Below are 23,501 nucleotides of genomic sequence, written 5' to 3' on the forward strand. Positions count from 1 at the left end.
AACCCAGGCAGACCCACATTAATCCTAGTGGACACAAAATTGACTAGTGCGTTGGTTTTAAACTAGCAAAGACACTAGCGTCTGCCCCTTAAATGAAAGCTACTAAGAATGGGCATGATTGATCATCGATTGATAATTTATCATTAAGAATGTTGTCGATCACGTTAATTTGCTATCGATTAAACTGAAGGTTGCGTTACGTAGTGTGAGTCTTGAAGCAATTAAATTAATTTACTGTCTGGCAGCAATTGAACATTTTACCATCCGGGGGAAATATTTGACGCCATATCTTGTTACTGTGAGTTTCCGTTTTGATTTCAAAAGTAATCATGAAAAGATCACGGCGAAGTGTGGCGTTGGACCATTTTGATTTAAAAAAAAAAAAAACGACTTGGTTCACTGCAAACACTGCGATGCCATGTGTAAGTACAACACGGCCACGACTCAAATGATGTAAACAAAGTGCATCGCCCCTGGTTAATGCCGGTGGCGGTGCATCCTGCACTCACTCTCAACCTAGCATCAAGTCAGCGTTAGCACGGAGGAGCAGCGGTGGAGAGCGGTAGGGCGGCTATCCCACAACCTGGGGGGGAGACGAGGCTGTCTGACACGGATGAGGGAAGCTTAGGTACCTGTCCGTATCCCGGCAACGTCAGTCCCCTCAGAGCGGCTGGACTGATGGTCACCAGGTTGCGGTCGCGTCTGACCCCAGATCATGTCAACAGGCTTATCGTTCTCAACAAAAATCAGTAGACTGGTGCAGAAGTTGTATGTGAGTTACTAGTTATTTTTTATGAGGCTTTGTAAATTAGCCTAAGTAATTGTTAGGTAAGCTTATCTCTTTTCCCCTCTTTCTTTACTCCGTGCCTTGGATAGTTTTGAGTTACATTTGACAAAACTTGCCAGATCTAAGTATTATTCTGTTTTTGGTTAAGTTATTGTTTGACATGATTCTTTTTCATTATTATTATTATTATTATTTTTCATTTTGGAACAAACAAGGGTCTCTGTTTAAGAAGGTCAGCTTGCAGCTGCAGCTTCCGCTGCTTCAGAGCACCGCAGCGCACATATCTTCAAGTTTAGCCTAACCAAACGTCCAGTTTAACTGCCTCAAGTGTTCCTCTTGTAATAAGATCTCATCGACGAAAAACACGTATTTTTGTATTTCCATTGCATTTTTAATTTAAAAAAAGTTAAATAATAAATTAATTTTAATTGAAAAAATATTAATGATCAATCAATAGTTGATCATTAATTCTCAATCAAATGCCCCCCCCCCCCCCCCTTACGTGCATCCTATTTGTGGCGATATAGTCTTTCTCTCTCACCCTGTCAGTACAGTAGCTCCCTCTACCTGGACTAGTAACGTAGTTATCAAGGGCTAGGCGATATGGAGAAAATCAAATATTACTATATTTTTGACCAAATACCTCGATATTGATACCACAACGATATTGTAGTGTTGACTATCGGTGATTTCACAAGATATTTATACAATGAAATTGGATATAATGGGTAAAGGCCAATAATAGAACAGTTACAACAGTCTGGTAAGTTCAGAAAATGACATCACTTTACTGTAATGCAGCCTTTAAAACCAGGAAAAGACAACACTTACGCCATATTACGATATTACCATTTTCCACATCTAAGACAATATTTGGTCTCATATCATTATAATATCGATATATTGCCCAGCTCAGTAGTCATCTAAAGCACATCAATAAGTCATTCTAAAACACACAGGGAGCCAATGTAAAGAGAACGGGAGTGATGTGGGCAATGTATCCTGATGTTGGTTTTGTATCACCTCTTTGTAAATTTGTGTTTTATATCTTGTGTGCACAGATAAAACATGTACTTAAATAAAAACTTGAATTTAAAATAACTGACATTTAAATACATGACTTGAATTTCTAAAGAAAAGGACTTCATACTGCGGGAGGCAGTAAGTAGAATTTGAAGTGGAGCGAGACCTCCTCCTGCAGCTCTCCCTCTCCCCCCTCTGTCCATCCCCTTCCATCAGACGTGCATGGGCATGCACCGTCCTCATACAGTAACCTTTACGACGACTACTCATTAATTTCATCCGGGTGCTGTTAAATAGCAGCAGTTCTATGGGAATATCCGTCTCATTTTCTTTGCAAAGCCCTTGAGATTAGGGCTGGGCTCTATACAGCGAACCAAATGTCACAATATTCTTGACCAAATGGATGGATGGATATTGATATTGTAGGGTTGACAATTGGTGTTTTCACAACATATTTCCACAATGAGATGTGAGATCAACAAGAATGTGGATTATAGGTAAAAGCAAATAATAAAACTAGAACAGTCTGAAGTTCAGAAAAGTACACCACTTTACTTTTAAAACCAGGAAAGAAATCTAAGACGATTCCTTGTCTTGTGTAACAATATGGATTATAGCATAGATATATTGACCAGGCCTATGTGAGATGACCCACTGTGATTCAAGACTGTAGTTAGCTACATAAAATGAAATTAGACGCAGCTGTGTGCATGTGGCTTAACCACTGGCTCGTCCACCGCATTTCCCTTTCCTCTCACACTGCCTCCGGCGTCTCCCCGTTAGGAAGGCAGCAGTAGGTGATGGCGCAGCTTCGGGCCTGTGCTTGTAGCAGGCTGCTGCCATCTGAACAAGCAGACAGCGGCTGTGTGAGAGGCAGCGTTACCACGACAGAGGAGCTGATGTTTGAGCTAGACTAAAGACTAACCCCAGCAGACCGGCTGTCACAGAAAATGTCCGCTCCCTGGACAATAAACTGGACTACATTCTTATACAATTTTGGTCCTGTATGTACTGTAGATATATAATAATTGGATGTCAATTAAGTATATAATCTAATATTTAAGCATTGAATTGCTGAAAAAGCATGTGCACATGCATCTGCATGTGCAGAACAGCCAATAGGAATGCTCTCTCTCTCTCTCTCTAAAATGGCCTGTGTCAGTCTTTCGACAAGGGCTAGATTTTCTAATCCCTGGTAACCGAGCAAGTAGGAGATGCAGAATTCTACTTTTCTCTCAGACCTCTTGTAGTCCAGAATGCTAAAAGATTAGAATGAATTTTTGCCCAACATCTCCAAATGTAAACTCCCTACCCCAGCTTTAAATCCACTTTCTCAGATGACTTAGTCATTTCTTACTACTACATTTTCCAGGTTTTTCTGCTCTTGACAAATGTATCCCAGTAGTGCAGCTCACAGGATTTGTAACAGAATGAGCTGCCGTTCAAACGTGCAGTGTATACTGCCTCGGCTCTCAGACGGCATTGAATGAATGAGTTTAAAGGGAGTTGCATCTGTAGTAATCAGCTTTCTTGACTGGTTGTTATTATCTGAAGGTCCAACAAATGAGGTCCATCAATAACCATCACTAACAAATAATTGAACATTGCAATGCTTTTGTACAAATGGATATGCATATCATCAGCACATGTACCTGACTTAAACCTTACTTTCTGCTGTCAAAGTATAACACCTGAAAGCCAATGAAGATATGACCCTCAAATCCATGAGTGTCCAATGGTAATGAAATTAGCCCAGGTCACTTAGCTGAAACTGTCACGTAATGAGAGTCCTATTACATGTATAACGAGCAGGCATAAAATCTGAAAAAAAGGCACTACTCATCTCAACCCTGTTTTTAAGTGCCTGGATTAATGGTGATAGTCTTCCCTCTCTGAAGATGTCTCCGGAGATTCTAGCCCTGAGAAATAGAGTATTCAACTCTCTGGAGGTTAGCCCTGTCCCAGTGTCTATTTTTACAGTCCAACCGCTGATTGGCCAACAAGGTGTTGTGTGTTGTGTGTGTGTGTGTGTGTGTGTGTGTGTGTGTGTGTGTGTGGTGTGTGTTGTGTGTGTGTGTGTGTGTGTGTGTGTGTGTGTGTGTGTGGAAGCTCGTGTTGTGTCATAAGGTGCCTCTGTGCCATCTGTCGCCCTCAATGGAGCCGTTGTGACGACAGACCACGCCTAGCCAGTCTGTCTTAGAGAATGCAAAACACAACCTTGGGCTTTCCTTGCTCTTTTGTACTGATAGCTATATCAGGAGAGGGGGTGTACAGGATCCAGCTTTCCAATAAGTGCTTTTAATGAAAGTGCCTTTTGCTTTTGTTCTTTCAAGCTGATAAATGTATGTGGTATGATCAATTGCACTGAATGTCAATGCTATATATTTCTTGAATATGCAGTGGGTTTGTAGAGAAAGGAACGCCTGATATTACATGCTAACAGTAAACATGAACAGATTTGCTTAGCAGGTGTAGTAACAGGTTGTTCATGAGTCATTGCTTGTCTACCCGGAGTATAAATTTGTTGTCTTGCCAAAAGTGCAAAATGATTGAATCACAACATTTGTGTTACAGACTTGGCTGACTGAAAGATAACACAACATCACACTTCTTAAGGTTATCTGACCATTACTTATATTGACTGCCCTTCTGCTTAATCCTCCTCAAGCACATAGGATGTCTAATGAAAAAACAAAAACTTTATTATTGATAGCTCGGCTCCACAAGTCACGACTGAACCTGCACAGGTTTGTCTTAAAAGCTTGACTGGTGTTACCCATCCTCATCTAGCTCATCAGCAACATCTCTAATTAGTCAGCAACTGGAAAGATGTTGGAAGAGCACGGCGTTAAGAACGCACATGGCCCGCTGTTATGGCTTAGCACAATTAGATGTGGCAAGGATTAATGAAGGAGGGCCTTGAATAACACTTAACATGCTACCGGAGTACCCAGGATTGTCAGCAGGGCAAGAAAAGCATTTGCCGACCATTAAAGACATCCGGTTTGGGGTGAGAGAAAGAGAGAGATAGAGAAAGAGAGAGAGAGAGAGAAAGACAGAGAAGAGACAGACAGAGAGAGAGAGAGAGACATGGAGAATTGTAGCAGAAGGTGTCGTGCACGAACATGGAGGCAGCAGGTGACTTGCAACCACAGATCCGGACTCCACAGCTCCAGAACCAGAAACACCTGCAGGAAACGATAGGAGGATAGAGGAGAGGGGCGAGAGAGCACAAGACGACGGGGGCGAGAGAGCACAAGACTACAGGAGAAGGAAGAAGTCGAGTTAGTAACATGCATTAATGGGATGAGGTTGCAGACAGATGGAGAGAAGGAGGAGGAGAGAGGTGCTCAGTGCATCATGGGAAGTCCCCCGGCAGTCTAGGCCTATAGCAACATAATTAAGGGTTGGTGCAGGACTCACCTGAGCCAGCCCTGTCTATAAGCTTTAGCAGAGAGGAAAGTCTTAAGCCTTCACTAAATGAGGAGATGGTATCCAACTCCTGAACCCAAACTGGAACCTGGTTCCACAGGTAAAGAGATGATAATTTGGAACATGACCCTGAGCATAAATATTCAAAGCAATGTTAAATTGTTAACTGTAGTATATCATAGAATTTTATATGATATACTACAGAACCTTAATCATAGAATGTTATATGTTGGAATATCAGATTTTTAAATAACCCAATATTTGTATTGGTATCGGCCTAAAAAATCCTTTTATTGGTCGGGCTCTAATTTGTATCATCTGTCATATTTCAAGCTGCTCATTTAATCAACTTCATTCTCTTACAGTAAATGTAAATGTGCTGTATTTATATAGCGCTTTTCTAGTCTTAACAACTGCTCAAAGCGCTTTTACATCATACAGGGAACATTCACCATTCACACACTGTGGCAGGGGCTGCCGTACAAGGTGCCACCTGCTCATCAGATAAACATTCACACACGTACACACTCCGATGCGCAGCACCGGGGGCAAGTCGGGGTTCAGTGTCTTGCCCAAGGACACTTCGACAATGACTGCAGGGGCGGGGATTGAACCACCAACCTTCCGATTGGCAGGCAACCGCTCTACCACTGAGCCACAGCCGCCCCTTACAGCTTTACCTGGAGGTGGTTAGCACTGTTGCTTCACAGTAAACAGTGTAGAGGTTTTATGTTCTTCCTGTTTGCTTGGATTTCCTCTGGGTGCTCTGGTTTCCAACCCCAAAGACACTAGTTACATTAGGATACTATTGCCCCTGACCAGATGATGATGATGACGACGGAGGCCTCAGATCTGCAGTTTGTCCCCAAGCACTGCTTTGTTGTTATACCTAAATAGTTAACATGGGTCACATTCAGAGGACGAATTTCGCCATGGGGACTTATATATGTATAACTAATTTTAAATAGGATAAAACAAATGAGCTTCTTAGTGGAGCACAGATGACTCTTGTGTCACGATCAAAGGGTTTTCTTTCTGATATGGTTAGCAGAGGGCCAATTTCCCATCAGGGAGATGCACTGTACGTACACGCCAGAAAGATGAATTACACTTCAATGGCAGTTGTCTTGTTAGATATTAAGAGATCCTATGCATATTCTTGAGAAGGAAAACATTATGGAGTAAAAACACACCACAGTCTTCGGTCTGTGAGGTCACATCAGTAGGCTTGTAGGTATTTTTTTTGCAGGAAGCTGGCTAGTTTTTATTTTAGTGTTGTCTGGTGTTTTGAAGTAGCCTGGCTCCGCCCTCCTACGTACTTCTGCTCAATTTCTTTCAGTACTACAGTACGTCTGGGTTTGTGGTATATTTGCAGGTGTTCTTCGGTCAAATCTTTACCGGACCAATCAGCGAACAGCGGGAGTGGCTGAGAAAGAGGGTGTTGAGGTCGTGCGCTAGTTTGAGTCATAGTTCCGTCAATAGTTTTAAACTTCAACAGAGTACCCGCCTTCAAGGAAGTTAACACTATCAATGGAGAGTGGCCAGACGCTCGGCACTAAGGAAATGTCCCAGAGTCTGGTAGGACCAGGCTAGTTTTGAAAGTACAGTTGATTTAAAATACAAATTGATATCAATACAAATGAGAACCTAAGAAAGTTTAAATGTTAACCACCATTTAGGGCTGCACGGTATGAGAAAGTATTAGCGATAATGTTGAATATATCGCAAAAACGATATTACTGGCAGTAAACTGAAATTAACGTGCGCTCCTTTCTGTAGCACATTGCTTGTTGAAGTTAAAACAAATCTCCAACTTTCTTTTTATTGAACAAATTGAACATTGAATTGAATATGAAAGGCACCACTAAAAAAAGGACAGCTACATTTTAAAGTGCAGTTTTCTACTGATAACATTTTTTTTTTTAATTTTGCAGCCTTTCGCGATACGTTTACTGCACCAGTTAATAATAAGGAAGTCTCTTTCTACAGTACTTCTTAAACCTGAGGTAACAGTATTGCTGTTGTTTCATCACCGGTGTCTGGATGAGTCTTTGACCTGTAACACCAACCTGCTCATTTCCAATGCTGTTTCATGTTCTGTATTGAGTAGGAATGTTATAAAGAGATGAGCAAATAGAGGCTTTGATTTTAAACTAGAGCTGGGCAATATATCGATATTCTATTGATATTGTGATATGAAACTGGGTATCGTCTTAGATTTTGGATATTGTAACATCGTGACATGACGTAAGTGTTGTCTTTTCCTGGTTTTAAAGGCTGCATTACAGTAAAGTGATGTCATTTTCGGAACTTATCAGACTGTTGTAACTGTTCTATTATGTCCTACTTAGTCATTGTATCCACATTACTGATGATAATTTATCAAAACTCTCCTTGTGTAAATATTTTGTGAAAGCACCAATAGTCAACATATCGATATCGAGGTATTTGGTCAAAAATATCGCAATATTTGATTTTTTTTCCCATATCGCCCAGCCCTATTTTAAACTTAGTCAGATTTTAATCATCTTGGTCTTTTCTTCCTGTTTTTATTACGCTGGCTGTGTTGTATGTGGGTATCTAGTCATTTGGCTGGTAGACGATTCAGTCATATGGGAAATAACAGTTTAGCAGCTTTTTGTAGAGGCAGCTAATCAGAAGCCTGTTTGATGCACAGCCACCGTTTTGCTTTGATTTGAGTGTCTTATGGTCGGCGGAAGTGTATAGTTGTCTGCAGGGACACTATATGAGGACAGGAAAAGACAAGCTGAGGCATTATTATCTTGGCTACTGTGGTGGGTGACCCGTGTTTATTTACTGGCAGAGACTCGTGTTTTCTGGCATTTGATACTTGGCAGGGGTTAACATCAGACTCTTTTAGTATGGGAGGCGGGACTTCTGCATGTGATTGACTGCTGGTGGGCGATGTCCAAGCGCTCCACTGTAGCCAACTGTTCCCATGCCAGCAAATGAGGGAGCATAGCTGGCCGTGGTGAACATTGTTTAACATTTCTCTGGTCATAGTATATATTTGGGCTTCTGGTTTCTCCACCTGCTATCAACATGCTCACGCAATTGTCTTTCTCAGCTCTGTAACCCTGGCAGAGACACGCTCATGCCAGTTTTTATTTTCATTAGCGCCTTAATCCAATTACTGTGCGGTCTGCCCTAATCTCTAATGGGTCTGCGTCGTCTTCCTCCATTCATAGACGCCTCAAGAAGTGGCTGCACACACTGCGTGTCATCCTACACACCATAATGAGTACTCAAGTGCTGCTCTGCCTCTCTGCCTTGCCCCTGGCTCTGTCTGGCTGTATCTGAAATGGTGCATTCCCTCTTATTGATCCTCTTCCTGGTGGAGTCACAGGCAGGCTTATCCGGCTCGTCCCAGCTTGTCTGCCTTCTGAATGGACACACAGAGAGAGCTGTGTGCATGTGCCAGGCTTCGGGGCTCTGTGTAGTCCCAGGCAGCTTGTGGCTGAGTGGTCATTGTGGCTCCCTCCCTTTTGCCCTCCTGCCCTCCCTGTCCCCCTTTTTGCTTCTGTTGTTGTTACAGGAATTATTAGGGATGCATGAAATTCTGCCCAGGTAGCACAGCGTTAGTGCATAATATTCTGCTAAACCTTAAAAGCTTTCTCACAAGTAGCAGGAAGGCGGTTGCTTTTATGGGCTTTTTTTTCCATGGGAGTGTGTCACGACTAGCACTAACAGGGAAGCCACTGGAGAACCACTGTTACGGTTAATCTGGAAGAATTAGTGTTATTTTGTGACATTCTGTGGTGATTCATTGTTTTCGCAGACACGTTACCATTTCAGTCGATGTTAATGCCGCACACAGACTCCCTGTTCTTGCATGTAGTCGCCACACAGGATTCAAGCTGACATTTTATTTTTATTTTTATCACTGGTCCCAGAATTCAGCCTCCAAGAATCGTTCTATCTCACTGATTATGCGTGTCTTTTTAGACATGGTGACAGACTCGTAGTCCTCGCACAGGTTGGACAGCTCTGCCGGAGCCCTGATCTGGACGACAATCAAACAGGCATTTTTGGCGTAACTATTATTTCACAGCATCACATGGCTGTCTTTCATAGGTGACAAAACATCCTGCATTGTGGTAGTTTGCTGTCACAGAATTGTCCAAAATGATTTAATAAGCCACAATTAATCTCTTTCCTGGGATTTTCTCTCCACTATATTTTAAGTGTCCCTGCCAGCACACTGTCTGCATTTTTTTCTGTCCTGGTTTTCAGCCTTCAAAACACTGACTCATTACAGGAGTACATAGCATGGCATGATAGGCCACAGACGCTCAGCTCTCCGCCATGGGTCTTTGTTGTGTGGCGCACAGCTGAGGCAAATGCTGAGGGGCACTTACACTAAATTGCCTGAACGAGGGCGAATACTGTTGGCCGCCGAAATGGAGTGCACCGTAGCTCATTGAGTCACACCTTATCTTCAGCGAAGAGAGGATGAGGAATATAGCTCAGAGACGAATGTACCCATTAGCGAGAGTTCATTTTAACTCATATTTTGTCTTCTTTTTGAATCATGATGTTACTTAAAAGATGTTATGGTTCCACAGCAGTGTTTCCCATGAGCAGAATTTGTGGGAGCGACTAATACAATGTTGGGCTGTTAGACATCTAGTTGGTTGTGTGTTTTGTATTTATGATTTATTTTTTGTCAGTAGTCAGAGAAATCCAGTGCCAAGCCTGGGTGCATTCATGTGCAACCGCTATAACTGGAAAAGTATCTTCCCTAATCGGAATTTAGCTTGTGAATACATTTAATAAATAAAAAAAATGAAACTGGGAAAACAGTTTTTGTTTCGTCACAGACACAAGTGATGCATAATGAACACACCATCACAATTAATTCTCAACATATGAAGAATATTCCAAGGTCATGAGTGTATTCTCTTAAGCTGTCAAGAATCTAAAATGAGTGTCCTGTTTTTTTAAAGGCCGGGTCGGCCTGCGCCCTTTTCCCTGCTTGTTTTTGTTTTATTTAAAAATGCCCACTCAGCCTTAGTAAAACTCAGTGATGTGGTACTGTAAGCTAATCAATAAGTTTATGAATTATGCAAGTCAATTTTAACTGTGCAAAGTTTGGAGATGAGGTAAGCAATGTAACATTTATCTGACAAATGTTTTAGAGAGTTGCACAATAGGCTTGCTGATCGCTTCTATTTTCGAAGTTCATTGGACTCATTTGGTCCGTTTGCTAGAAGTGATGTAATATAGCCCTGGTGCCTTTTTATGTGGAGTGAGCACTGTACTAGACTCTGTTTCAAAAAAAAAAATAGCCTTTTAAATGCTACACAGTGATGCACATCAAGCTACAGTACGCAGCACTAAAATGTTCCTTTGGCTTATGACAAAGTGATAAAAGTGATGTGGCATAAAGTATGAGATGCTTTATGATTCTTCAATATCACAGCCAAACACCTTTCAAACGGCCACTCTTCAACCACAGATAGGAGTCTGAATCATCTCCACTGTGGCAGCTCAGCCTCTGCTGCCTCGGCCTCTTATTCTAATGTGTGCTGCCCTATTATGTAAACCATAAACATTACGTCAGTATTTCAAGTGATATTTAACGCCCTCGTTTTTTACCTTGTAACGTTCTCCTGCCACAAAACAAATCCTGTTATCTGCTGATTGTATTTGCAGAGTAAATTATTTTTCTGATATAATTAATCATACCTGATTAAAAAAGGATTTAACTACATATGACTTACATTGTAAGCCTCCTTACTAAGTGCTGTAGATGCCACGGAAAGGAGATTTGGGATTAAGATTCAGGTTTTACAAGGGTAATTTGGAGGGGAAGCCTCGAAAAATTATTATGAACCAGGCCGTTTCTCTGCACTAGTAGTTCATTTGGTTTTGGTATATAACCATTTCCTTTTTAAAACTAATTCGCTGAGATTTACTGTGAACTGCCGGCCATCTGTTGTGCAGTCTTATCATGTTTAAAAAGTCAAGCACAAATGAAGTGCCCCTAGTGTCTAAAGCCTGGCATACTGGATACTGATGGCTCAGCTTGGGACTATAATACAGGAAGCACCGGATGATTCTTAAATTAATTGTTATAACTTGCTCTTCAAAGCTATAGTGCGTAGTTTCTACCGCCCCCATGAGGAATTCTAAGTAATGACAGCAACACTGTCGGCGCATCCACATGATACAAGCCTTTCGTGATCGTGCACGCCTCCCCACCCCTCCCTCAAACAGTTGCTAGTTTGCAAGGAGGACACGGAGGATTAAACATGATGGACTCTTCAGAAGAGGTCATAATCTTTACTTCTGCGTGGCAAAGTCACCGTACAACACAATCTCCTGAACATAAATACATACTGAGAAATACTAAGAGCGTTGTGTCGGGCTGATAGTCTTAATTATCTTTGTAGCCCCCCCCCCCCCCCCCCCCTCCTTTTACATAGAGTTAGGCAATATATCAATATTAGATCAATATTGTGATATGAGACTAGATATTGTCTTAGATTTTGGATCATCATCATCATACTATGGTAATATTGCACAAGTGTTGTCTTTTCCTGGTTTTAAAGGCTAAACTACAGTAAAGTGATGTCATTTTCTGAACTCACCAGTCTGTTGTAACTGTTCTGTTATTTGCCTTCACCTCCTTGGTCATTATATCCACAATACTGATAATTATTTATCAAAAATCTCACTGGGTAAATATTTTGAGAAAGCACCAATAGTCAACACTACAATATTGTTGCGGTATCAAAATCAAGGTATTTGATCAAAAATATTGTGACTTTTGATTTTCTCCATATCGCCCAGCCCTACGTATACAGTTTGTGGATAACCGGTGCATCATGTCGTCAGTGGCACAGCCCTCAAAGGCAATCACGGTGATCAGTTACTGTTGTGCGCTTTTTAAAAACTGCACTGCTGCCGCCAATTGGAGAGAGAAAGTGGGAGATGGGGAGGGAGAATGGGGGGAGAAAGAGGGAGAGAATTGGGAGAGGGAAGCTGGGAAACACGTTTCCATAGCAACTGGTAGAAGTGAGTATAACTGTGGGTGAGAGGCATGAGCGGCAAGCAAACACTCACTTGTTCCTTAAAAGTAGTTGTTGTGAATACAACCACTTTGGGTATGTATTGTCCCTTTCAGACCGTGGTCTCAGTGCCGTGTTTGTTCTAAATGAAATGCTTCCGACTTAGTTTCTCACAGAAATCTGTTTCTCATTAATGGAGAAGCAACACGTGTAAGGGTTATGTGTACCAAACACCCGAATTACATTCCTGTCTCTTTTGAAGAAGAAGAAGAAGTTACGGTACACATTACATTGTAATGTATCTTGTTTCACAATAACCCGCTAGTGGTAAAATGAATCAATGCAATACATTGGTCTAAGTGGGTGATAACTGGCTGCTTTTCTAAACTGAAACGTGTAGAACAAATAACGTTGTGAGAAATTGCAAGCCTGTCTCTTGCAGTACATTAGAAACACAGTGGCACCATTACTGAGGCAGAATTTCTGTCCTGCAGACAGAACCTGATTTGTTTTTCGGCAGTTCAGACATTACAAGGTAATATAAAGGCTGTTTGACATTGAAATAGTGGCACATTCATCAGTGTTTTCCATAGAATTGTGAAAGAGGCACTCACATTTGACGGGTGTTTAGGGGCCCTCCGTCAACAAAGTCTTTCAATAAAAAAGATGCAAATTTTACATGGACCAATATCTGTGTCTAAAACGTTGGAAAAGCTAGAGCAAATAATAAAATTCATAACACTCAATAAGCTTACAGACAAATCTTGCTAAAGAAGTCCACTGGGGACAAATGCAATCATTGAATCCAAGAAGTCCTTTAGTTGCTCATTTGGCTTAGATGGTACTCAAAACGGCATGGGTGCTGCGCCTAAAGGCCGTTTTATGCTTGTGCGTCGAATCAACGGCGTACCCTCGCTGCGTCTACGCTAGGCTGACGTGCACCTACTGAAAAATGTAACTACACGTCGCAGCGACGCGAGTCTCTCGACTGTGGCTTGTTAGGGTTGCATTCCCCCCCCCCCCCCCCCCCCCCCCCCCCCCCCCACTCGTTCACTAGTTCTCTCCTTCTCCATAAACATGAAATCAAGGAGAGGGTTCAGAAAGCACAGGGGACACACTTTGTTCCGCTCACTGTGACTCTAAAGTCAGTGCTCACTCCGAAGCTAATCGCCATCACTCTCTCAATTCTTCCTCCACCGCACACACACAAACACACACATGTCGACTCGACGCACACACCATCGCACAAGTATAAACACCACTTACTTAGGCTACGCCGAAAGGTCTGCGTGGAGCCTCTGGAGAACCATAAAATGGCCTCAAACCTTATAATGGTAGGGAAAACCCTGTTCATGTTCATGAATGAGTTTTATGAAGTTATGAAGTGTGTGTGTTTGTGTCCCTTAATGCAGTAAATACAGTTTTGTTTCTTGCTATGGAAAGAAAATAATGATGTATTTATATTTCGATAATCTTTTGTGCTGTATCACAAATCGCAGTAATTCCTGCATCGTAGTTTACTGTCATTACCATGGGGCTAAAGGGAAAAAAAAAGTACAGTGTGTATATATAATATATTTTAGTGTTGCATCACGAGTTACTCAGTGATTTTCCAGCCCTAGGTGGCTAGCCTAGAGCTTATTTGAAGGACAGATCAGATTATTTTGTTTATTTTAGATTACAGATAGTTAAGCTAAGGTTTATAACTGTGACTGTCACTTTTGTTGTGTGTGTCTGTGTGTGTGTGTGTGTTGTGTTTTACGCTGGCAGAATAGATAATGAGCATAATCCCACACGACAAGTGAAGCGAGTCACAGCTTGGGTCGAGGCTTACTACAACATCCAATAGCACCCGAGGTGTTGTCTAAGATAACTACAAAGGCCTGAGGAAAGAGGCCAAGCTCTGTATAAATTCTCATCTATATGGTGTCCTTGCTCTTCATATCTTATCACTCACTTCCAACATAACTATGTAAAAGTCAGTGTATTCCCGTGGGGATCTTAAATTTAAGATAGAACCCGAGCTAGAAAGGATGGGTTTTGGCTACATAAGCTATTTAAGATCTCCAATGGCAACCACTGATTACCGTAGGCCAAGGACATCAATGTACATCATTTTCATTCATGAAATAACCCCCTTTCCACCACCATCAGTACACAGCCAGACACAAACACACCCATACATGTGCAGGCACATGTGAATGCAGTGGTAATAAGTAGGCCTAGTACAACGACTCACGGCTGTGCTGACGAAATCATGAAGATGCTCATCCTGAAATAGAAATATGTTATACTATGTTGTCATTTCTGGTCCAAAACTACCGTTACACTCAAATAAATGTCACCAAATGTTTAGTATTTTGCTGCATCATGCTGTGACCTGCATTAAGAAGTAGCTGAGACAATAACTGTCACTGAGAATATGCCACCGCTAATGATATACTGTGATATTTTTACTCCATGGTGGTAGGGGTGCAAGATACATCGATTCAATATCGTTATCGCAATATATAGTAATCCTCTTTATTTCTTTTATATGGTCCAAACAGTACAACATGTCCTGTTCTCTTTATCTTATCCTGTCCAACCAGTGCAACATGTCAACATGTCCTGTTTGCTTTATATATTTTATACTGTCCAACCAGTACAACATGTCCTGTTTTCTTGTAACGTTTGTAATTTTACATATGATTAAAAAACTACCTAAATTAATATGTATATTGCAAAATCGCATTTTGTCAATATCGTGCAACCCTACATGGTGGTGTATATATATTTAATGAGATTGCTCTAAGACTACAAACACTTAAGTTGGGTTGATGACCTACAGAGACATGAATTATTGACAATGCAAGCTGTCTCCTATATTCACAATCAGCCTGCATCCAAATATGACATTACCCACAGCTATAGTCACTGCTACACCACAATGATGAACGGCTTATGTGAGTGCCTCAGTTTGTTTTGCATTCAAATTTGCCTTGTGCTTTCCTGTTTACATGCAAGGAAATAGGCCATCAACTAGATTTATTGCTTGCGTGTTTTTTTGGGTTATTTGTTTGGTATTGTGGTCAAATTTAGGGAGCCCATCATCATCTGCTTATCTGTCAAGTTGAACACGTTGTGCCGTTGTGTAATTAAGACTCAATTTGACTGCTGAGATTGTGGGTCATACTGACATTCTTCATCCATTTGTTGGCAGCTGATGTTTGAGGTTTCAACCATCTTGTGCATCCATAAATGGCAATGGCTCGAAGGCAGAGATTATTAAATCTAATTATCCTCCTTGGTTTTGTCAGTATGCCTTTCCTCTTCAGTCTTGAAATGAGATTGTTGACGTGAAATGGAATCTAGAGCTACTCATAGGCAGAGCCATACCTCGACTTTCAGTTCTTGAGGTCAGTCTACCGACGTCAGTTTGTTGGTGGAAAAATTCCTCTTGGTCTTTCGTACATATCTCTGAAATTCTCATTTGCATTCTATCTTCACAATCCTGGTTTCATTTATTGTATTACAGGCTCTCGTTTAGGGAGAGGCGGAATGTTCACAGAATGTTTGGCAACCAAAGTCATTTGGCTGAAAATGGCAAAAAAAAAAGCCTGAAAAGTCCAAATAACTTTTAACAAACGAGTAGGTTTTTGAGGACGCGATCAAATAGCAACCAGCGTAGAGCGAGAGACATACGTTTTACCCTAACTGTTTTGGAAACTCTTTTCGGGCAGTCACTAAATGCACATTGGCAGCACGGTGGGTCAGTGGTTAGCACTACTGCCTCACAACAGGAAGGTTCGGGGTTCAAAGCCAGGATCCTTTCTGTGTGGTGTTCTCTCCCGTGTTTGCATGGGTTTCCTCCGGGTGCTCTGTTTTTTTCCCCCATCATAAAGACACGCACGCTGTGTGACTAGGACTACAGTTGAATATTAGCCGACTGGCTAACACTGGCGCATGTACAGAAATTTTAATTAATGTGCATTTTCCTTATCAAATAAATAACCCACTTCCTGTAATTCAATCTCTGTAAAAACAAAAAGTAAGAGACTCCACCTAGCGGCCCAATTGCATACTACATACCACAAATCTACACATTTTTTAACAGTTACTGTACATTAGAGTGCGGATCGGGCCGGATTTTTCTGTCCGAGCCCGGCCCGCGTCCGACAGAGCAGTAACCGAACCCGACCCGAGCCCGAGGCATTAAGATATTTATGTCCGAGCCCGACACAGTTAAAATTGCATTTGTTTCTCATACTAATGACACATGTACGTTTGTTTGTGTGGAAAGCCCGCTTTTATTAAGCAATTGTAGGAAGGCATTCGGAAATGTCAACAGATGAACGCATCAATGCACACGGGGCAACAAGCGCCATTACCTACATAATAAGCTGTTTTAAATTCTAAATGTTCAACGCCTTATCGCGCTGATGTGACCGAGCCCGACCCGAACCCGAGCATCCTTTCTAAAATCTGTTCGAACCTGGCCCGGCCCGTCGGGTACCGTAGGGCTCGGGTCGGGGTATCCATCCTCTACTGTACATCCTGCATTATCGGTTAATATACTTTTAATCTGTTTAATTATTATTGGTGATTAAGTGATAATCAATTAAGCATTAAAATTCCAATGTAATGGGCTCTGGCACGGAGTCAGATGAGGCCATCTCCGCCGAAGATGTTAGGTCATGATTAGGCATTTTACCGGGGACAGGCGTAACAGGCACTGCATTTTTCTTGATGGAAAACCAATCAATAGTTCTCTTCATCTTAAATTACCGGTATGTTACGATTACCAGTGTAACGGTAAACCACGGTAGAAATGTTGACGTAACAATTACCCTTTTCATTTAAAATGTCGTTATTATGGCGGTGGATTCCCACAGTGTGGAAACCCTGTGTTTAATCCTTCCCGGCTTCACCCGAGAATCCTGAAGTTGCCGCGCAGGCGCACCGCGCTCAGACCGGAGAAGGGGACAGAACGTAGAAGCCGACTTATCTCTTTATCTTTTTTCTTTTCTTTGTTGAAGTGATGTGGGTAGTTCTCTTAATGCATCCATAAGGAAGCCCAGAACTTAAGTTACAACTATTCTGTAGCTTGCTAAACTGTCATGGGTTTGACTGCCTCGTTATCTTCATTAAGTGTTCTGCTACGATGTTGATATGTTTAGCCCTTGTTACGACGTGACATTTATTTGTAGAGAGAGAGAGAGAGAGAGAGAGAGAGAGAGAGAAGAGAGAGAGAGAGAGAGAGAGAGAGAGAGAGAGAGAGAGGAGAGAGAGAGAGAGAGAAGAGAGAGAGAGAGAGAGAGAGGAGAGAGAGGAGAGAGAGAGAGAGAGAGAGGAGAGAGAGAGAGAGAATCACCTTGATAAAATTGCTGTTGCTGTGATTCTTATTGCATATGGCTGATAGATGTGCAGATTGTTGGATATTACTTGTGCTGCCACGTGTAGGTTGTTTGCTAGCAACGTGCAATCGCCTGTGGAGCCACATGCTGAGCTATTAAAGGTGTATTACACGGTTTGCTCCATTATGGATATGTGTGCAGTAATAGATATGGCTTATTCTCAGTTTGTGTTACTGAGCAATATGTTACATTTATGTTAACTATTACAGAGAAATCACTGTAATTCTTAGTATCGTTTCTTGTTATATGCTGGTGGCTGTAACATTTGGTTTTCATAGTAAGTCAGATGCTTATTAATGTGCATTACTATTTCTTTATATTTCAGAACCACATCCAACTTCACATGTAACGTCAAATACAACTTCATAGTTAAATTCATGTTGGAGTTGTAATAAATCTTCCTGGATCTCTGGTCCAAGTTCTTACCGGACCCCCTACAGCAGACGAGTGGTTCAGCAGCAAGTTTTCAATAGTTTTTACAAGCCTATTGCCTGTATTTTTGTAATATAATTAACACTGTTACACTTTTTGAAACTATTTCAGCTTCTGTAGGCATATCAGTGCTTTCTAAACATACTATATTAAACACACTTTTAAAAATACCATGATAATACCAAAAAGTACTGTATATAAAACGAATTACCCACTATAACCATGAGGTTAAATTACCATACCGTTACATCCCTGGTGGTGATGTTGCTCAAGTACAGTACAAAAATGTGGGTTGGGGGGAGGGGGGGGGGAAGCATACCGCCACACACGCAGAGACAGACTGTCTCTGTCTCTGTGCTGCCAATGAAAATGTTAAGGCACACTTTTAAAGCAGATTTGACATTGACATTGATTGACATCGTCAAATCAGTTACTCATCAATCTTTAGTCAACAAGAGAACAGGCAGAAGTACATTTCTCTACAAAAGAAAGAACACAAAGTAGTGTATAGATGATTCACAATGTAGTCTTCTTTTCTCTGGATTAAATGCTCCTTTGAACTTCTTTGATGTAAAGATCTCCATTCAGTCGCAGCCCTACTTCAGTTTTAAATGGATTAATCACTGGGGATACACATGCAGATTTAATTTCTGGGACACAGATGCTTCTTGTAATTTGGCCACCCCCTGCTTTTGAAAGGGTTTCTGCCCCGTTAACTGGACTTGAGCTACAGCAGTTTTTAGCTCACATAAAAGGTGAGCTGTTGTTTTTCTGCAGAGCAATTATATTCATAACTCTCTGCAAAGAAGAGCCACGGCTCTGCTTTCGGTCTGAGCGGACAAATTATCATGGGGGGGAATCACAAGACGCCTTCCGATTTGATAGCATCACGATACTTAAGCTACAATATTATTGCGATTTTAAACCTATTGCAATATTCTGCGATATTTTGCAATTTCAAAACCTTTTTCTTCCAAATAATTTTTCCCAATTTCAAATGATGTCCCCAAAAGGAAACTTTGTCAAGAAATGTTTTAGCTAAAAAGATAAATTTCTTTCTTTGTTCATATCACTTAAATTATATTGCTGCAGAATGGATTGGCAAGCAGACACATGATATATAATAAAAGATCGATACTTGGGTCATGTGTACCGATATAGTATTGCCACTGAAAATCTTTTCCCCACCCCTACAGATTATTGCTTGAGCTATGGAATAGTTTAGCTTAGACACCTCCCAGACTGTTCAGGTGTGAAATAATATTCTACAGAATATGGAGAAAAACATACAGTGAGAGACATTGAAGAGGATGGGGAATCGTTTGATAGAAATTCCCCGTGGGACCTTCATCCGTTTTGAATGTCAGCTTGCTTGCAGGATATGAGAACGGTTTTGCATTGTTGGTTTTAATATTCGAAACGCAGTTCTGTGAAGTATACTGACAGGTTTCACAATCTGGCTGGCTGCGTTGCTTTCTGACTTCAGGACACCAGTTTAATGCACACAGCTGATCCACTTAGATGAACATTTGTGATGTCTTAACACTTAACTATTCTCACAGTCCTGCAATAAATTCTACCTCCATGAATTGCATGAAGTTTAGTTTTGTTAAAACTGTTTTATAATAGTGCTGATTCACCTTTTATGGTCATTTTTGGTGGCTGTAGTTTATGGTGCAGTTGAATTATGCTGAGAGGCATATGTAATATTTAGTCAACCTTCATTTATATACAAATGGGTTGGTAGGTCAGATTTATGGCAGGGCTGCTGTATTAAGACTGCATTAGTTTTTGTTAGTTGTAGCCTCCCTAATAAATTGGCAACTGAGCGTAAAATTGATAAATTAACATAATTTTGGTATGTAAAGGTTGTCTAAGCGATGTTAGGTGATGTTACGTCTTTTTGACGTTCAAATTATTTTCAAACAAAACGAGACAAGCTTGCCCCTCCCTCCTCCTAATCCCGTCCCCTCCCCCTCCCTTCTGGGCTTCCGTGCACTTTTTTAGTGTGTTCAGGGGACAGACAGCTAGCAGATAGTGAGATATTTTTTACAGTGTGTTCAGGGGACAGTCAGCTAGCGCATAGTGGTGAGATGTTTTTTACAGTGTGTTCAGGGGACAGTCAGCTAGCGGATAGTGGTGAGATATTTTTTATAGTGTGTTCAGGGGACAGGCAGCTAGCGGATAGTGGTGAGATATTTTTTACAGTGTGTTCAGGGGACAGGCAGCTAGCGGATAGTGGTGAGATGTTTTTTACAGTGTGTTCAGGGGACAGTCAGCTAGCGGATAGTGAGGAGATGTTTTTTACAGTGTGTTCAGGGGACAGTCAGCTAGCAAATAGTGAGATGTTTTTTACAGTGTGTTCAGGGGACAGGCAGCTAGCGGATAGTGAGATGTTTTTTACAGTGTGTTCAGCGGACAGACAGCTAGCGGATAGTGGTGAGATATTTTTTACAGTGTGTTCAGGGGACAGGCAGCTAGCGGATAGTGAGATGTTTTTTACAGTGTGTTCAGGGGACAGTCAGCTAGCGGATAGTGGTGAGATATTTTTTACAGTGTGTTCAGGGGACAGGCAGCTAGCGGATAGTGGTGAGATATTTTTTACAGTGTGTTCAGGGGACAGGCAGCTAGCGCATAGTGGTGAGATATTTTTTACAGTGTGTTCAGGGGACAGTCAGCTAGCGCATAGTGGTGAGATATTTTTTACAGTGTGTTCAGGGGACAGTCAGCTAGCGGATAGTGGTGAGATATTTTTTACAGTGTGTTCAGGGGACAGGCAGCTAGCGGATAGTGGTGAGATATTTTTTACAGTGTGTTCAGGGGACAGGCAGCTAGCGGATAGTTGTGAGATGTTTTTTACAGTGTGTTCAGGGGACAGGCAGCTAGCGGATAGTGGTGAGATGTTTTTTACAGTGTGTTCAGGGGACAGTCAGCTAGCGGATAGTGAGGAGATGTTTTTTACAGTGTGTTCAGGGGACAGTCAGCTAGCGCATAGTGGTGAGATATATTTTACAGTGTGTTCAGGGGACAGTCAGCTAGCGGATAGTGAGGAGATACTTTTTACAGTGTGTTCAGGGGACAGGCAGCTAGCGGATAGTGAGATGTTTTTTTACAGTTTGTTCAGGGGACAGGCAGCTAGCGGATAGTGGTGAGATGTTTTTTACAGTGTGTTCAGGGGACAGGCAGCTAGCGGATAGTGGTGAGATGTTTTTTACAGTTTGTTCAGGGGACAGGCACTTGTACGAAATATGTTTTGTTACTTAATCACATTATAACCCCCATCTCGTTTATAATGGCATACAAAAATTTTTTTCTGTTGTAATTTCATTTTCTAAAATATGAAGTTATTTAGTATTAAGTTTAGTTATTTAGTTAAGTATTGCACATTTTTGTTCATTTATTTCTTCTTATGCACGTTTAACTGTATGTTCAAGTTACAAGTCTTTACATTCTGGTTTCAGCCATTTTTTGAATGTGGGTAGCTGCTGATGTTTTTAAGCCCCCCCCGCTTTGCTCGCTTAGGCTGGGTTGGGAAGTGTTTTCCAATGTTAAGCACTTCCAGACATTAAATGTGATAATGGGCTTAACAGAAAACTTCACCTGCCTTGAATAATCATCATCATGCCTCCTCTGCAAATGAGGTTCCTGTTTTGACTAAATGAATACCAACCCTACTTATTTCTTCAGTCCAATTAAAACAATATCCTTATCTATAAAATTAGCATAACATTGTTTTAGTGAGCAGTTCATATTCCAACAAAATGAGTGGGGTTTTTGATGCCTGGTTTTTATGTTCCCTCACTTTGAACATCAAATCCTGCTGTCAAAATGAAACAATTTGGCTCATAAATATAAACCTTCAAAGAGCTGAATAACTGCCATGCATGCTATCAATAATATACTGTATAGTTTGACAGCAGAGACTACCAACAACAGGGATTTTCATAGCCTGTATTCAGTTTGTTACCTTACACTGCTGCTCTGATGGGATGAGAGATCATGCTCCACACGCCTACTTAATATCGCTTTATGGCCAGTGTGGTAGATATTTGGTGCTTTCCAATTGTGTGTGTATCGGATGCATGCCTCTGATTGTTTCCATGGATCTTTGTCAGTGACATTAACAATAATATAACTAATATATGTGTAAGGCAATTACGATCTTGTGTGATCTTCTGGAATTGTGATGGCTCAAGACATCAATAGATTACACAATCCAGAGAAAAATCATCAATAATCAAATGCTTAAGTCACTTTTAGGCAAAAGTCCCCAAATGTCTATGGTTCCAGCTTCTCAATGGTGAATGATCACTGTTTTTCATTGTTGTTTTTTTTGGTCTTCTATGATGGGTAGCCATTGGTTGAAAAAATAAAGGAAAAAAAGCAATTTATAGTCGTTAACTTGCGCTCTAGAAAATTATGACTTCTTGCCAATTACACCTAGCAGTGGTCACTCTGGCATATTCATTTTATGTGTTTTGGGCCCATTAGTCACACATCTTAGTCACACCACAGGAACCATTCACTGCCCCCAAGGGAGATTCTGTATGAAACAAGTGAAGCTTTGTTCTAATTAAGCACAGAAATGTTTCAGGCCATACTTCTGCCCATGCCAAGTAACATCCGGTCTTTGATTAAGTGCAGGCTTTCACTGGGAAACATGCTGCATTTATCTTGTTAGACAGACAGCATGATCTCAAAGATTATTTTTGAAGCATCTTAAATTTAATTTCTCTCAAGGTACATTGGCAGCACATTATTGGTTCTTACCAACTGCTGAGTGTTAACTGAATAATTGCAGTGCTGGCTGGATGTTATTTTTCTTGAAAGGACAGGAAGACTGCAGGCCAAAAAAAAAGGAACAGGAGATGTCTGGGTTTTTTTTGGTTACAGGACTGACGGAGCCAAAACTGGAATAGTCAATTTCTTGATGTGCATGTGCATCGCTTCCCACAGGTTTCCTGTACCTACTGCCTTTTCTATCGCTGTAAAAAATGTTGTCTACCTTGCAAAGATTTGGGTGCCACCAATTACAGGCAAGAAAAATAATAGCTGTCGTGATTTGGGCCAACCTCAGGAAATAAGAGTCACAGCTTGATTCTCTATTTTCATTTTAACTGCTGTTATCTTTGATTGTGTGTTTTTAAAGTTGTACATTGTGTATGCGTACTAGAGTGCGGATCGGGCCGGATTTTTCTGTCCGAGCCCGGCCCGCGTCCAACAGAGCAGTAACCGAACCCGACCCGAGCCCGACAGGCATTAAGATATTTCTGTCCGAGCCCGACCCTAGCCCGACACAGTTAAAATCGCATTTGTTTCTCATACTAATGACACATGTACGTTTGTTTGTGTGGAAAGCCCGCTTTTATTAAGCAATTGTAGGAAGGCATTCGGAAA

General features: G+C 41.3%; 1 protein-coding gene across 14 annotated transcripts in view; it reads left to right on the forward strand.

Moving 5' to 3' along the window:
* Positions 1–23,501, forward strand: part of ncam1b (neural cell adhesion molecule 1b) — an 87,031-nt gene that overhangs the window by 20,040 nt on the left and 43,490 nt on the right. The gene's annotated exons all lie outside the window — the stretch shown is intronic.

The sequence above is a fragment of the Etheostoma spectabile genome, chromosome 3, assembly GCF_008692095.1.
Source record: "Etheostoma spectabile isolate EspeVRDwgs_2016 chromosome 3, UIUC_Espe_1.0, whole genome shotgun sequence".
In the NCBI taxonomy this organism is placed as follows: Eukaryota; Metazoa; Chordata; class Actinopteri; order Perciformes; family Percidae; genus Etheostoma; species Etheostoma spectabile.